Here is an 18,755-nt window from a genome sequence, read left to right as displayed (position 1 = left end):
AAATGAACTCAAAAGTTTTATTCCACTACTTCAACCCTAACAACTTGGAATTTTATATGAAAGAGATTTTCTCCACACATGCTTTAAAAATGGATATGCATGCTTGAGATATGTTAAAGATGCAAATCACCTATGGATCCAAACCTTTTGAAGAGAATAACAAATGCTCATTAAATTTTCTCAAGTGAACGTGCAGTGGGATATTTACCCATGTCAAAGAAGCCACTATTTTTGTCCATTTACAAAAAGCTGACCTAACAATCATAGATAATTGTAAAGTGATTTATCATGCATAACGGGCTATATTACCCTAATAAATGACTTATGGATTGGGAGTCAACACTATTAAAAATTCCCCACCTCCCGCTTTTTCCCGACAATTGCAAAACCTGATATATAAAAACTAAAAAGAGCTTAATTCCATAAAAATTAAGAACACTCTTAGGAATTATCTCTCTCCACATTTTCCTTTGTGCAATTCCATTTTAGATGTACAATTTTTTCTTAAATCAAAACTTTGAGTTATCGCTATCCCTTCATCCCGTAAACCAAAAAGGCAAATAAATCACAACAAAATGAAAATTTTTGAGTTCATGTATGGAAAAATTTTAAAACAATAACAAATGTAAGTAAATAAAATTAATTCACACACCACAAATGAACACAAAAGTTTTGTTGTCCAAGTTTGGGTAATTCCACTAGATCAACCCTAACAGCTTGGAATTTTATAAGAAAGAGATTTCCTTCACACATTCTTTAAAAATGGATATGCGTGCTTGAAACATGTTAAAGATGCATATCACCTATGGATCCAAACCTTTTGAAGAGAATAACAAACGTACATTAAATTTTCTCAAGTTAACGTGCGGTGGGATATTTACCTGAGTGAAACAAGCCATTATTTTTGCCTATTTACAAAAAGCTGACCAAACGATCATAGATGATTGTAAAGTGATTTATCATGTGTAACGGGCTATATTACCTTTAGAAATGATTTATGGATTGGGAGTCCACACTCAGTTAAAAATCCCCCGCCTCCCCCTTTTTCCCGACGATTGCAAAACCTGATATAAAAAAGCTAAAAAGAGCTTACAATCCCTAAAAATTACAGACACTCTTTTGAATTATCTCTCTCTACATTTTCCATTGTGCAATTTCATTTTGGACGAACTCTTTTTTCTTAATTCAAAACTTTGAGTTTTCGCTCTCCTTTCATCCCGTAAAAAAAAAAGGCAAATAGATCAAAACAAAATGAAAATTTTAGAGTTCATGTATGGAAAAAATTTAAAACAATAACAAATGTAGGTAAAGAAAATTAATTCATAAACCACAAATGAACACAAAATTTTTGTTTTCCAAGTTTGGAAAATTCCACTAGTTCAACCCTAACTGCTTGGAGTTTTATAAGAAAGAGATTTACCCTACACAAGCTTTAAAAATGGATATGCATGCTTGAAACATGTTAACGATGCAAATCACCTATGGATCAAAACCTTTTGAAGAGAATCACAAACGCTTTTAAAATTTTCTGAAGTGAACGTGCGATGGGATATTTACCCGAGTCAAACAAGCTATTATTTTTGCCCATTAACAAAAACCTGACCTAACGAACATAGATGATTGTAAAGTGATTTATCATGCGTAACGGGCTATATTACACTAAGAAATGACTTATGGATTGGGCGTCAAGACTCAGTTAAAAATCCCCAACCTTCCCCTTTTTCTCGACGATTGCTAAACCAGATCTATAAAAACTAAAAAGAGCTTACAATCCCTAAAAAGTATCGACACCCTTTGGAATTATCTCTCTCCACATTTGTGCATTGTGCATTTCTTTTTTAAATGTACTCTGTTTTCATAAATCAAAACTTTGAGTTTTCGCTCTCCTTTCAACCCGTAAACCAAAAAGGCAAATAGATCACAACAAAATGAAAATTTTAGAGTTAATGTCCGGAAAAAATTTAAAACAATAACAAATGTAAGTAAAGAAAATTTATTCACACACCACAAATGAACACAAAAGTTTTGTTGCCAAGTTTGGTAAATTCCACTAGTTCAACTCTAACAACTTGGAATTTTATAAGAAAGAGATTTCCTCCACACATGCTTCAAAAATGGATATGCATGCTTGAAACATGTTAAAGATGCAAATCACCTATGGATCCAAACCTTTTGAAGAGAATAACAAAAGCTTATTAAATTCTCAAGTTAACGTGCGGTGGGATATTGACCCGAGTCAAACAAGCCATTATTTTTGCCCATTTACAAAAAGCCGACCTAATGATCATAGATCATTGTAAAGTGATTTATCATGCATAACGGGCTATATTACCATAAGAAAAGACTTATGCATTGGGAGTCAACACTCAGTTAAAAATCCCCCGCTGCCCCCTTTTTCTCGACGAATGCAAAACCTGATATTTAAAAACTTAAAAGAGCTTACAATCCCTAAAAATTATGGAGACTCTTTGGAATTATCTCTCTCTTCGTTTGTATATAAAAACTAAAAAGAGCTTACAATCCCTAAAAATTATAGACACTCTTTGGAATTACCTCTCTCTACATTTGTGCATTGTGCATTTCCTTTTTAGATATACTCTATTTTCTTAAATAAAAACTTTGAGTTTTCGCTCTCCCTTCATCCCGTAAACCAAAATGGCAAATAAATCACAACAAAATGAAAATTTTAGAGTTCATGTATGGAAAAAATTTAAAACAACAACAAATTTATGTAAAGAAAATTTAGTCACACACCACAAATGAACACAAAAGTTTTGTTGTCCAAGTTTGGGAAATTCTACTAGTTCAACCCTAACAGCATGGAATTTTATAAGAAAGAGATTTCCTCCACACATGCTTTAAAAATGGATATGCATGCTTGAAACCTGTTAAATATGCCAATCACCTATGGATCCAAATGATTTGAAGAGAACAATAAACGCTCGTTAAATTCTCAAGTGAACGTGCGGTGGGATATTTACCCGAATCAAACAAGCCACTATTTTTGCCCATTTACACGAAGCTGACCTAACGATCATAGATGATTGTAAAGTGATTTATCATGCGTAACGGGCTATATTACCCTATGAAATGACTTATGGATTAGGATTTAACACTCAGTTAAAAATCCCTTGCATCCCCCTTTTTCCTGACCATTGCAAAACCTCATATACGAAAACCAAAAAGAGCTTACTATCCCCAAAATTACAGACACTCTTTGGAATTATCTCTCTTTACATTTGTGCATTGTGCATTTCCATTTGAGATGAACTATTTTTTCTTAAATCAAAACATTGAGTTTTCGCTCGCCCTTCATCCCGTAAAGCAAAAAGGCAAATAGATCACAACAAATGAAAATTTTATTGTTCATGTATGGAAAATATTTAAAACAATAACAAATGTAAGTACAGAAAATTTATTCACACCCCACAAATGAACACAAAAGTTTTGTGGTTCAAGTTTGGAAAATTCCACTAGTTCAAACCTAACAGCACGGAATTTTATAACAAAGAGATTTCCTCCACACATGCTTTAAAAATGGATATGCATGTTTGAAACATGTTAAATATTCAAATGACCTTAGGATCCAGACTATTTGAAGACAATAACAAACGCTCATTAAATTATCAAGTGAACGTGCGGTGGGATATTTTCCCGAGTCAAACAAGCCATTATTTTTACCCATTTACAAAAAGTTGACCTAACGATCATAGACGATTGTAAAAGTGATTTATCATGTGTAATAGGCTATATTACCCTAAGAAATGACTTATGTAGTGGGAGTCAACACTCTTTTAAAAATCCCCCGCCTCCCCCTTTTTCCCCATGATTGCAAAAACTTATATATAAAAACTAAAAAGAGTTTAAAATCCCTAAAAATTACATACACTCTTTGTAGTTATCTCTCTTTAATTTTGTGCATTGTGCATTTCCATTTTAGATGTACTCTTTTTTCTTAAATCAAAACTTTGAGTTTTCGCTCTCTTTTCATCCCGTAACCCAAAAAGGCAAATAGATCAAAATAAAAGGAAAATTTTAGAGTTCATGTATGGAAAAAATTTAAAACAATAACAAATGATAGTAAAGAAAATTTATTCACACACCACAAATGAACACAAAAGTTTGGGAAATTCCACTAGTTGAACCCTAACAGCATGGAATTTTATAAGAAACAAATTTCCTCCACACATGCTTAAAAAATCGGATATGCATGCTTGAAACATGTTAAAGATGCAAATCACCTATTGATCCAATCCTTTTGAATAGAATAACAAACGCTCCTTAAATTCTCAAGTGAACGTGCGGTGGGATATTTACCCGAGTCAAACAAGCCATTATTTTTGCCCGTTTAAAAAAAGCTGACCTAACAAACATAGAAAATGTCAAGTGATTTATCATGCGTAGCGGGCTATATTACCCTAAGAAATGACATATGGATTGGGCGTCAACACTCAGTTAAAAATCCCCCGTCTCCCCCTTTTTCCCTACGATTGCAAAACCTGATATACAAAAACCAAAAAGAGGTTACAATCCCTAAAAATTATAGACACTTTTTGGAATTATCTCTCTCCACATTTGTGCATTGTGCAGTTTCATTTTAGATGTGCTCTTTTTTCTTAAATCAAAACTTTGAGTTTTCGCTCTCCCTTCATCCCGTAAGAGAAGAAGCCAAATAGAACACAACAAAATGAAAATTTTGGAGTTCAGGTCTGGAAAAAATTTAAAACAATAACAAAAGTAAGTAAGGAAAATTTATTCACACACCACAAATGAACACAAAAGTTTTGTTGTCCAAGTTTGGGAAACTCCACTAGTTCAACCCGAACAACTTGGAATTTTATAAGAAAGTGATTTCCACCTCAGAAGCTATAAAAATTGATATGCATGCTTGAAACATGTTAAAGATGCAAATCACCTATGTATCCAAATTTTTTTAAGAGAATAACAAACACTCATTAAATTCTCAAGTCAACGTGCGGTAGGATATTTACCCGAGTAAAACAAGCCATTATTTTTGCCCATTTACAAAAAGCTGACCTAATGATCATAGATGATTGTAAATTGATTTATCAAACGTAACGGTCTATATTACCCTAAGAAATGACTTATGGATTGGGAGTCAACACTCAGTTAAAAATCCCCCACCTCCCCCTTTTTCCCGACGATTGCAAAATCTGATATTTAAAAACTAAAAAGAGCTTACAATCCCTAAAAATTATAGACACTCTTTGGAATTATCTCTCTCCACATTTGTGCAATGTGCATTTCTTTTTTAGATGCACTCTTTTTTCTTAAATCAAAACTTTGAGTTTTTGCTCTCCCTTTAACCCGTAAACAAAAAAGTCAAATAGATCACAACAAAATGAAAATTTTAGAGTTCATGTATGGAAAAAATTTAAAACAACAACAAATGTAAGTAAGGAAAATTTATTCACGCACCACAAATGAACACAAAAGTTTTGTTGTCAAAGTTTGGGAAATTCCACTAGTTCAACCCTAACTGCTTGGAATTTTATAAGAAAGAGATTTCCTCCACACATGCTTTAAAAATGGATATGCATGCTTGAAACATGTGAAAGATTCAAATCACCTATGGATACAAACCTTTTGAAAAGAATAACTAACGCTCATTAAATTCTCAAGTTAACGTGCGGTGGAATATTTACCCGAGTCAAACAAGCCATTATTTTTGCCCATTTACGAAAAGCTGAGCTAACGATCATAGATGATTGTAAAGTGATTTATCCTGCATAACGGGCTATATTACCCAATGAAATGACTTATCGATTGGGAATCAACACTCAGTTAAAAATCCACGTCCTCCCCCTTTTTCCAAACGATTGCAAATCCTGATATATAATAACTAGAAAGAGCTTACAATCCCTAAAAATTACAGACACACTTTGGAATTATCTCTCACTACATTTTTGCACTGTGCACTTCCATTTTAGATGTACTCTTTTTTTCTTAAATCAAAACTTTGACTTTTCGCTCACCCTTCATCCCTTAAACCAAAAAGGATAATAGATCACAACAAAACGAAACTTTTAGAGTTCATGTATGGAGAAAATTTTAAACAATAACAAATGTAAGTAAAGAAAATTTATTCACACACCGCAACTGAACACAAACATTTTGTTGTCCAAATTTTGGAAATTCCACTAGTTCAACCCTAACTGCTTGGAATTTTATAAGAAAGAGATTTCGTTCACACATGCATTGAAAATGAATATGCATGCTTGAAACATGTTAAAGATGAAAATGACCTATGGATCCAAACCTTCTGAAGAGAATAACAAACGCTCATTAAATTCTCAAGTGAACATGCGGTGGGATATTTACCCGAGTCAAACTACCCATTATTTTTGCCCATTTATAAAAAAACTGACCTAATGACCATAGATGATTTTAAAGTGATTTATCATGCATAACGGGCTATATTACTAGAAGAAATGACTTATAGATTGGGAGTCAACACTCAGTTAAAAAACACCCGCATCCCCTTTTTTCCCGACGATTGCAAAACCTGATATATAAAAACTAAAAAGAGCTTACAATCCATAAAAATTATAGACACTCTTTGGAATTATCTCTCTCGACATTTTTTCATTGTGCATTTCCATTTTAGATGTACTCTTTTTTCTTAAATCAAAACTTTGAGTTTTCGCTCTCCCTTCATCCTATAAACCAAAAAGGCAAATAGATCATAATGAAATGAAAATTTTAGAGTTCATGCATGGAAAAAATTTAAAACAATAACAAATGTAAGTAAAGAAAATTTATTTACACACCACAAATGAACACAAACGTTTTGTTGTCCAAATTTGGGAAATTTCACTAGTTCAATCCTAACAGCTTGGAATTTTATAAGAAAACGATTTCCTCCACAAATGCTTAAAAAATGGATGTGCATGCTTGAAACATGTTAAAGCTGCAAACCACCTATGAATCCAAACCTTTTGAAGAGAATACAATCGCTCATTGAATTCTCAAGTGAACGTGCGGAGGGATATTTACCCGAGTCAAACAAACCATTATTTTTTCCCATTTAAAAAAAGCTGACCTAACAATCATAGTTGATTTTAAAGTGATTTATATGTGTAACGGGCAATATTACCAAAAGAAATGACTTATAGGTTGGGAGTCAATACTCAGTTAAAAATCTCCCGCCTCCCCTTTTTTCCCGACGATTGCAAAACTTGATATATAAAAACTAAAAAGAGCTTACAATCCCTAGAAATTACAGACACTCTTTGGAATTATCTCTCTCGACATTTTCTCATTGTACATTTCAATTTTAGATGTACTCTTTTTTTTTTAAATCAAAACTTTGAGTTTTCGCTCTCCCTTCATCCTATAAACCAAAAAGGCAAACAGATCACAACAAAATGAAAATTTTAGAGATCAATTATGGAAAAATTTAAAAAAAATAACAAATATAAGTAATGAAAATTTATTCACACACCAGAAATGAACACAAAAGTTTATTTGTCCAAGTTTGGGAAATTCCACTAGTTCAACAATAACAACTTAGAATTTTATAAGAAAGAAATTTCCTCCACACATGCTTTAAAAATGGATATGCATGCTTGAAACATGTTAAAGTTTCAAATCACCTATTGATCCAAACCATTTGAAGAGAATAACAAACACTCATTAAATTCTGAACTGAATGTGTGGTGGAGTCGAACAAGCCATTATTTCTGCCCATTTACAAAAAGCTGACCTAAGGATCATAGATGATTGTAACGTGATTTATCATGCGTAACGGTCTATATTAACCAAAGAAATGACTTATGGATTGGGAGTCAACACTAAGTTAAAAATCCCCTGCCTCCCCCTTTTTCCTAACGATTCAAAAACCAGATATATAAATACTAAAAAGAGCTTACAATCCCTAAAAATTAAAGACACTCTTTGGATTTATCTCTCTCTACATTTGTGCATTGTGCATTTCTGTTTTAGATGTACTCTTTTTTCTTAAATCAAAACTTTGTGTTTTCGCTCTCCCTTCATCCTGTAAACCAACAAAGGCAAATAGATCACTACAAAATGAAAATTTTAGAGTTCATGTATGGGAAAATTTAAAAAAATAACAAATGTAAGTAAAGAAATTTATTCACACACCACAAATGAACACAAAAGTTTTGTTGTCCAAGTTTGGGAGTTTCACTAGTTCAACCCAAACAGCTTGGAATTTTCTAAGAAAGAGATTTCCTCCACACATGCTTTAAAAAAGGATATCCATGCTTGAAACATGTTAAAGATGCAAATCACCTATGGATCCAAACCATTTGAAGAGAATAACAAACGCTCATGAAATTCTCATGTGAACATACGGTGGAATATTTACCGAGTCAAACAAGCCACTATATTTGCCCATTTACAAAAAACTGACCTAACGATCATAGATGATTGTAAAGTGATTTATCATGTGTAATAGGCTATATTACCCTAAGAAATGACTTATGGATTTGGAGTCAACAATCAATTAAAAATACCCCGCCACCCCTTTTTCCCGACGATTGCAAAACCTGATATCTAAAATCTAACAACAGTTTACAATCCCTAAAAATTACTAACACACATTGGAATAATCTCTCTCTACATTTGTGCATTGTGAATTTCCATTTTAGATGTACTTTTTTTTCTTAAATATAAACTTTGAGTTTCGCTCTCCCTTCATCCCGTAAACCAAAAAGGCAAATAGATCACGACAAAATGAAAATTTTAGAGTTCATCTATGGAAAAAATTTAAAACAATAACAAAAGTAAGTATAGAAAATTTACTCACACACCAAAAATGAACACAAAACTTTTGTTGTCCAAGTTTGGCAAATTCCACTAGTTCAACCCTAACAGTTGGAAATTTTATAAGAAAGAGATTTCCTCCACACATGCTTTAAAAATGGTTACGCATGCTTGAAACATTTAAAAGATGCAAATCACCTATGGATCCAAACCTTTTGAAGAGAATAACAAACGCTCATTTATTTCTCAAGTGAACGTGCGATGGGATATTTACCCGAGTCAAACTAGTAATTATTTTTGCCCATTTATAAAAAGCTGACTTAATGATCATAGATGATTTTAAAGTGATTTATCATGTGCAACGGGCTATATTTCCAAAAGAAATGACTTATAGATTGGGAGTCAACACTCAGTTAAAAATCTCACGCCTCCCCTTTTTTCCTGACGATTGCAAAACCTGATATATAAAAACTAAAAAGAGCTTACAATCCCTAAAAATTACAGACACTCTTTGGAATTATCTCTCTTGACATTTTTTCATTGTGCATTTCCATTTTAGATGTACTCTGTTTTCTTAAATTAAAACTTTGAGTTTTCGCTCTCTTCATCCTATAAACCAAAAAGGCAAATAGATCACAACAAAATGAAAATTTTAGAGTTCATTTATGGAAAAAATTTAAAAATTTTACAAATTTAAGTAAAGAAAATTTATTCACATACCAGAAATGAACAAAAAAGTTTATTTGTCCAAGTTTGGGAAATTCCACTAGTTCAACACTAACAGCTTAGAATTTTATAAGAAAGAGATTTCCTCCACACATGCTTTAAAAATGGATATGCATGCTTGAAACATGTTAAAGTTTCAAATCACCTATTGATCCAAACCATTCGAAGAGAATTACAAACACTCATTAAATTCTGAACTGAACATGTGGTGGAATATTTACCCGAGTCGAACAAACCATTATTTGTGCCCATTTACAAAAAGCTGACCTAAGGATCATAGATGACTGTAAAGTGATTTATCATGCGTAACGGGATATATTAACCTAAGAAATGACTTATGGATTGGGAGTCAATAGTGAGTTAAAAATCCCCTGCCTCCCCCTTTTTCCTAACAATTCCAAAACCAGATATATAAATACTAAAAAGAACTTACAATCCCTAAAAATTACAGACACTCTTTGGAATTATCTCTCTCTACATTTGTGCATTGTGCATTTCCATTTTAGATGTACTCTTTTTTCTTAAATCAAAACTTTGAGTTTTCGCTCTCCCTTAATCCTATAAACCTACAAAGGCAAATAGATCACAACAAAATGAAAATTTTAGAGTTCATGTATGGAAAAATTTAAAACAATAACAAATGTAAGTAAAGAAATTTATTCACACACCAGAAATGAAGACAAAAGTTTTGTTGTCCAAGTTTTGGAGTTTCACTAGTTCAACCCAAACAGCTTGGAATTTTCTAAGAAAGAGATTTCCTCCACACATGCTTTAAAAATTGTTACGCATGCTTGAAACATTTTAAAGATGCAAATCACCTATGGATCCAAACCTTTTGAAGAGAATAACAAACACTCATTTATTTCTCAAGTGAACGTGCGGTGGAATTTTTACACGAGTCAAACAAGCCATTATTTTTGCCCACTTACAAAAAGCTGACCTAACGATCAAAGATGATTGTAAAGTGATTTATCATTCGTAACTGGCTATATTACCCAAAGAAATGATTTATGGATTGGGTGTCAACACTCAGTTAAAAATCCCCTGCCTCCCCCTTTTTCCCGACGATTGCAAAACCTGATATATAAAAACTAAAAAGAGCTTACAATCCCAAATATTTACAGAGGCTCTTTGGAATTATCTCTCTCTACATTTGTGCATTGTACATTTCCATTTTAGATGTACTCTTTTTTCTTAAATCAAAACTTTGAGTTTTCGCTCTCCATTCTTCCCCTAAACCAAAAAGGCAAATAGATCACAACAAAATGAAAATTTTAGAGTTCATGTATGGAAAAAATTTACAACACTAACAAAATAAGTAAAGAAAATTTATTCAGACACCACACATGAACACAAAAGTTTTGTTGTCAAAGTTTGGGAAATTCCACTAGTTCAACCCTAACAGCATGGAATTTTACAAGAAACAAATTTCCTCCACAGATGCTTTAAAAATGGATATGCATGCTTGAAAATTGTTAAAGTTGCAAATCACCTATGGATCCAAACCTTTTGAAGAGAATAACAAACGCTCATTAAATTCTCATGTGAGCGTGCGGTGGGATATTTACCCGAGTCAAACAAGCCATTGTTTTTGCCTATTTTCAAAAAGTTGACCTAATGATCATAGATGATTGTAAAGTAATTTATCATGTGTAACGGGCAATATTACCCTACAAAATGACTTATGGTTTGGGATTCAACACTCAGTTAAAAATCCCCCGTCTCCCCTTTTTTCCCGATGAAAGCAAAACTTGATATATAAAAACTAAAAAGGGCTTACAATTCCTAAAAATTACGCGAACTCTTTGGAATTATCTCACTCTACATTTTTTCATCGTGCATTTTCATTTTAGATGTACTCTTTTTTCTTAAATCAAAACTTTGAGTTTTCGCTCTCCCTACATCCCGTAAACCAAAAAGGGATACAGATCACAACAAAAAGAAAATGTTAGAGTTAAAGTATGGAAAAACTTCAAAACAATAACAATTTTAAGTAAAGAAAATTTATTCACACACCACATATGAACACAAAAGTTTTGTTGCCCAAGTTTTGGAAATTCCACTAGTTAAACCCTAACAGCTTGGAATTTCATACGAAAGAGATATCCTCCACACATGCTTTGAAAATGGATATGCATGCTTGAAACATGTTAAACATGCAAATCACCAATGGATCCAAAACTTTTAAAGAGAACAACAAACGCTCATTAAATTCACAAGTGAACGTGCAGTGGGATCTTTACCCGAGTCAAACATGCCATTATTTTGTCCATTTACAAATAGCTGACCTAAAGATCATAGATGATTGTAAAGTGATTTATCATGCCTAACGGGCTATATTACCCTAAGAAATGACTTAAGGATTGAGAGTCAACACTCAGTTAAAAATCTACCGCCTCCCCCTATTTCTCGATGATTGCAAAACCAGATATATAAAAACTAAAAAGAGCTTACAATGCCTAAAAATTACAGACACTCTTTGGAATTATCTCACTCTACATTTATGCATCATGCATTTTCATTTTAGATGTACTATTTTTTCTTAAATAAAATCTTTGAGTTTTCGCTCTCCCCACATGCCGTAAAGCAAAAAGGCAAACAGATCACAACAAAAAGATAATTATAGAGTTAATGTATGGAAAAACTTCAAAAAAATAAAAAATTTTAAGTAAAGAAAATTTATTCACACACCACATATGAACACAAAAGTTTTGTTTCCCAAGTTTGGGAAATTCCTCTAGTTAAACCCTAACAGCTTGGAATTTTATAAAAAAGAGATATCCTCCACACATGCTTTGAAAATGGACATGCATGCTTGAAACATGTTAAACATGAAAATCACCAATGGATCCAAAACTTTTAAAGAGAACAACAAACGTCATTAAATTCACAAGTGAACGTGCGATGGGATATTTACTCGAGTGAAACATGCCATTATTTTGCCCATTTACAAAAACCTGAGCTAACGATCATAGATGGTTGCAAAGTGATTAATTTTGCGCAACGGGCTACATTACCCTAAGAAATGACTTAAGGATTGAGAGTCAACACTCAGTTAAAAATCCACCGCCTCCCCTTTTTTCTCGATGATTGCAAAACCCGATATATAAAAACTAAAAAGAGCTTACAATGCCTAAAAAATACAGACACTCTTTGGAATTATATCTCTCTACATTTGTGTATTGTGCATTTCCATTTTAGATGTACTCTTTTTTCTTCAATCAAAACTTTGAGTTTTCGCTCTCCCTTCATCCCATAAACCAATAAGGCAAATAGATCACAACAAAATGAAAATTTTAGAGTTCATGTATGGAAAAAATTTGAAACAATAAAAAATGTAAGTAAAGAATATTTCTTCACACACCACAAATGAACACAAAAGTTTTGTTGTCCAAGTTTGGGAAATTCCACTAGTTCAACCCTAACAACTTGGAAGTTTATAAGAAAGAGATTTCCTCCACACATGCTTTAAAAATGGATATGCATGCTTGAAACATGTTAAAGATGCAAATCACCTATGGATCCTAACCTTTGGAAGAGAATAACAAACACTCATTAAATTGTCAAGTGAACGTGCGGTGGGATATTTACCCGAGACAAACAAACCATTATTTTTTCCCTTTTACAAAAAGTTGACCTAACGATCATAGTTGATTGTAAAGTGATTTAGCATGCGTAACGGGCAATATTACCCTGAGAAATGACTTATGAATTGGGAGTCAACACTCAGTTAAAAATCCACCGCCTCCCCCTTTTCCCAACGATTGCAAAACCTGATATATAAAAGCTAAAAAGAGTTTACAATCCTTAAAAATTTGTGCATTGGAATTATCTCTCTCTACATTTGTGCATTGTGCACTTCAATTTTAGATTTAGTAGTTTTTCTTAAATCAAACTTTGAGTTTTCTCTCTCCCTTCATCTCGTAAACGAAAAAGGCAAATAGATCACAACAAAGTGAAAATTTTAGTGTTCAAGTATGGAAAAATTTTAAAAAATAACAAATGCAAGTAAAGAAAATTTATTCACACACCACAAATGAACACAAAAGTTTAGTTGTCCAAGTTTGGGAAATTCCACTAGTTCAACCCTAACAACTTGGAATTTTATAAGAAAGAGATTTCCTCCACACATGCTTGAAAAAAAGGATATGCATGCTTGAAATATGTTAATGATCCAAATCACCTATGGATCCAAACATTTTGAAGAGAATAACAAACGCTCATTAAATTCTCAAGTAAATGTGCGGTAGGATATTTACCTGAGTCAAACAAGCCATTATTTTTGACAATTTACAAAAAGCTGACCTAACGATCATAGACGATTGTAAAGTGATTTATCATGCGTAACAGGCCATATTTCCCAAAGAAATGACTTAAGGATTGGGAGTCAACACTCAGTTAAAAATCCCCCACCTCCGCCTTTTTCCCGATGATTGCAAAACCTGATATATAAAAACTAAAAAGACCTTTCAATCCCTAAAAATTACAGACACTCATTGGAATTATCTCTCTCTACATTTGTGCATTGTGCATTTTCATTTTAGATGTACTCTTTTTTCTTGAATCAAAACTTTGAGTGTTCGCTCTCCCTTCATCCCGTAAACCAAAAAGGCAAACAGATCACAACAAAATGAAAATTTTAGAATTCATGTTAGGAAAAAATTTAAAACAATAACAAATGTAAGTGAAGAAAATTGATTCGCACACCACAAATGAACACAAAAGTTTTGTTGTCCATGTTTGGGAAATTCCACTAGTTCAACGCTAACTTCTTGGAATTTTATAAGAAAGAGATTTTCTCTACACATGCTTTAAAAATGGATATACAGGCTTGAAACATGTTAAAGATGCAAATCAGCTTTGGATCCAAACCTTTGGAAGAGACTAACAAACGCTCATTAAATTCTCAAGTGAACATGCGGTGGAATATTTACTCGAGTAAAACAAGCCATTATTTTTGCCCATTGTCAAAAAGCTCACCTAACTATCATAAATGGTTGTAAAGTGATTTATCATGCGTAATGGGCAATATTACCCAAAGAAATGACTTATGGATTGGGACTCAACACTCAGTTAAAAATCCCCCGCCACATCCTTTTTCCCGAAAATTGGAAAACCTGATATTTAAAAATTAAAAAGAGTTTACAATCCCAAAAAACTACAGACACTAGTTGGAATTATCTCTCTCTACATTTTGGCATTGTGCATTTCCATTTTAGATGCACTTTTTTTTCTTTAGTCAAAACTTTGAGTTTTCGCTCTCCCTTCATCCCAAAAACCAAAAAGGCAAATAGATCACATCAAAATGAAAATTTTAGAGTTCATGTATGGAAAAAATTTAAAACAATAACAAATGTAAGTAAATAAAATTTATTCACATACCACAAATGAACACAAAAGTTTTGTTGTCCAAGTTTGGGAAATTCTACTAGTTCAACCCTAACAGCTTGGAATTTTATAAGAAAGAGATTTCCTCCACTTATGCTTTAAAAATGGATATGCAAGTTTGAAACATGTTAAAGATGCAAATCACCTATGGATCCAAACCTTATAAGAGAATAACAAACGCTAATTAAATTCTCAAGTGAACGTGCGGTGGGATATTTACCTGAGTCAAACAAGCCAATATTTTTGCCCATTTTCAACCTAATGATCATAGATGATTGTAAAGTGATTTATCATGCGTAACGGGCAATATTACCCTACGAAATGACTTATGGTTTGAGAGTCAACACTCAGTTAAAAATCCCCTGCCTCCCCCTTTTTCCCGATGATAGCAAAACTTGATATATAAAAACTAAAAAGGGATTACAATCCCTAAAAATTACAGACACTCCTTGGAATTATCTCACTCTACATTTTTGCCTCGTGCATTTTCATTTTTGATGTACTCTTTTTTCTTACATCAAAACTTTGAGTTTTCACTCTCCCTACATCCCGTAAACCAAAAAGGCAAACAGATGACAACAAAAAGAAAATTTTAGAGTTAACATATAGAAAAAATTTAAAACAATAACAAATGTAAGTAAATAAAATTTGTTCACACACCACAAATGAACTCAAAAGTTTTGTTGCCCAAGTTTGAGAAATGCCACTAGTTCAACCCTAACAGCTTGGAATTTTATAAGAAAGAGATTTCCTCCACACATGCTTTAAAAATGGAAATGCATGCTTGAAACATGTTAAACATGCAAATCACAATGGATCCAAAACTTTCAAAGAGAACAACAAACGCTCATTATATTCTCAAGTGAACGTGCGGTGGGATATTTACCCGAGTCAAACATGCCATTATTTTGCCCATTTACAAAAAACTGACCTAACGATCATAGATGATTGCAAATTGATTTATCATGCGTAACGGGCTATATTACCCTAAGAAATGACTTATGGATTGAGAGTCAACACTCAGTTAAAAATCCACCGCCTCCCCCTTTTTCCTGATTATTGCAAAACATGATATATTAAAACTAAAAAGAGCATACAATGCCTAAAAATTGCAGACACTCTTTAGAATTATCTCTCTCTACATTTTTGCATTGTGCATTTCCATTTTAGATGTACTTTTTTTTCTTCAATCAAAAGTTTGATTTTTCGCTCTCCCTTCATCCCATCAACCAAAAAGGAAAATAGATCACAAAAAAATGAAAATTATAGAGTTCAAGTATGGAAACAATTTGAAACAATAACAAATGTAAGTAAAGAAAATTTATTCACACACCACAAATGAACACAAAAGTTTTGTTGTCCAAGTTTTGGAAATTCCTCTAGTTCAACCCAAACAGCTTGGAATTTTATAAGAAAGAGATTTCCTCCACACATGCTTTAAAAATGGATATGCATGCTTGAAACATGTTAAAGATTCAAATCACCTATAGATCCAAACCTTTTGAAGAGAATAATAAATGCTAATTAAATTCTCAAGTGAACGTGCGGTGGGATATTTATCCGAGTGAAACAAGCCATTATTTTTGCCCATTTACAAAAAACTGACCTAACGACCATAGATGATTGTAAAGTGATTTATCATGCATAACGGGTTATATTACCCTAAGAAATGAATTATGGATTGGGAGTCAACACTCAGCTAAAAATCCCCCGCCTCCCCCTTTTTCCCGATGATTGCAAAACCTGATATATCAAAACTAAAAGGAGCTTACAATCCCTAAAAATTAAAGACACTCTTTGGAATTATCTCTCTGTACATTTCTGCATTGTGCATTTCCATTTTAGATGTACTCTTTTTTCTTAAATAAAAACTTTGAGTTTTCGCTCTACCTTCATCCTGTAAACCAAAAAGGCAAATATATTACAACAAAATGAAAATTTTAGAGTTCATGTATGGAAAAAATTTAAAACAATAACAAATGTAAGTAAAGAAAATTGATTCGCACACCACAAATGAACACAAAAGTTTTGTTGTCCATGTTTAGGAAATTTCACTAGTTCAACCCTAACTGCTTGGAATTTTATAAGAGAGATATTTCCTCTACACATGCTTTAAAAATGGATATGGAAGCTTGAAACATGTTAAAGATGCAAATCACCTATGGATCCAAACCTTTGGAAGAGAATAACAAACGCTCATTAAATTCTCAAGTGAACATGCGGTGGGATATTTACCCAAGTAAAACAAGCCATTATTTTTGCCCATTTTCAAAAAGCTGACCTAACGATCATAAATGATTGAAAAGTGATTTATCATGCGTAATGGGAAATATTACCCAAAGAAATGACTTATGGATTGGGACTCAACACTCAGTTTAAAATCCCCCGCCACACCCTTGTTCCCGAAAATTGGAAAACCTGATATTTAAAAATTAAAAAGAGCTTACAATCCCTAAGAACAACAAACACTCGTTGGAATTATCTCTCTCTACATTTTGGCTTTGTGCATTTCCATTTTAGATGTACTTTTTTTCTTTAGTCAAAACTTTGAGTTTTCGCTCTCCCTTCATCCCGAAAACCAAAAAGGCAAATAGATCACAACAAAATGAAAATTTTAGAGTTCATGTACGGAAAAATTTTAAAACAATAACAAATGTAAGTAAATAAAATTTATTCACACACCACAAATGAACACAAAAGTTTTTTTGTCCAAGTTAGGGAAATTCCACTAGTTCAACCCTAACAGGTTGGAAGTTTATAAGAAAGCGATTACGTCAACCCATGCTTTAAAAATGGATATGCATGGTTTAAACATGTTAAAGATGCAAATCACCTATGGATCCAAAAATTTTGAAGAAAATAACAAACGCTCATTAAATTCTCAAGTGAACGTGCGGTGGAATATTTTTCGGAGTCAAACAAGCTATTATTTTTGCCCATTTACAAAAAGCTGACCTAACGATCATAGATGATTGTAAAATGATTTATCATGTGTAACGGGCTATATTACCCTAAAAAATGACTTAGGGATTCGGAGTCAACACTCAGTTAAAAATCCCCCGCCTCCCCCTTTTTCCCGACGATTGCAAAACCTGATATATAAAAACTAAAAAGTGTTTACAATCCCTAAAAATTTGTGCATTGGAGTTATCTCTCTCTACATTTATGCATTGTGCACTTCCATTTTAGATTTAGTTGTTTTTCTTAGATCAAAACATTGAGTTTTCTCTCTCCCTTCATCCCGTAAATGAAAAAGGCAAATAGATCACTACAAAATGAAAATTTTAGAGTTCAAGTATGGAAAAAATTTTAAAAATAATAAATGTAAGTAATGAAAATTTATTCACACACCACAAATGAACACAAATGTTTAGTTTTCCATGTTTTTAAAATTCCACTACTTCAACCCCGACAACTTGGAATTTTATAAGAAAGAGATTTCCTCCACACATGCTTGAAAAAAGGATATGCATGCTTGAAATATGTTAAAGATGCAAATCACCTATGGATCAAAACATTTTGAAGAGAATAACAAACACTCATTAAATTCTCAAGTGAATGTGCGGTGGGATATTTACCTGAGTCAAACAAGCCATTATTTTTGTCCATTTACAAAAAGCTGACCTAACGATCATAGACAGTTGTAAAGTAATTTATCATGCGTAACGGGCTATATTACCTTAAGAAATGACTTATTTATTGGGAGTCAACACTCAATTAAAAATCCACCGCCTCCCCCTTTTTCCTGACGATTGCAAAATCTGATATATAAAAACCAGAAAGAGCATACAATCCCTAAAAATTACAGACACTCTTTGGAATTTATCCTCTCTCTACATTTGTGCATTGTGCATTTCCATTTTACATGTACTCTTTTTTCTTAAATCAAA

The sequence above is a fragment of the Aristolochia californica genome, unplaced genomic scaffold, assembly GCF_029961685.1.
Source record: "Aristolochia californica isolate CCGP_79_NKW_82.1479 unplaced genomic scaffold, dmAriCali1.0.hap1 SCAF_1, whole genome shotgun sequence".
In the NCBI taxonomy this organism is placed as follows: domain Eukaryota; kingdom Viridiplantae; phylum Streptophyta; class Magnoliopsida; order Piperales; family Aristolochiaceae; genus Aristolochia; species Aristolochia californica.
Note: the sequence above shows the minus strand (reverse complement) of the source record.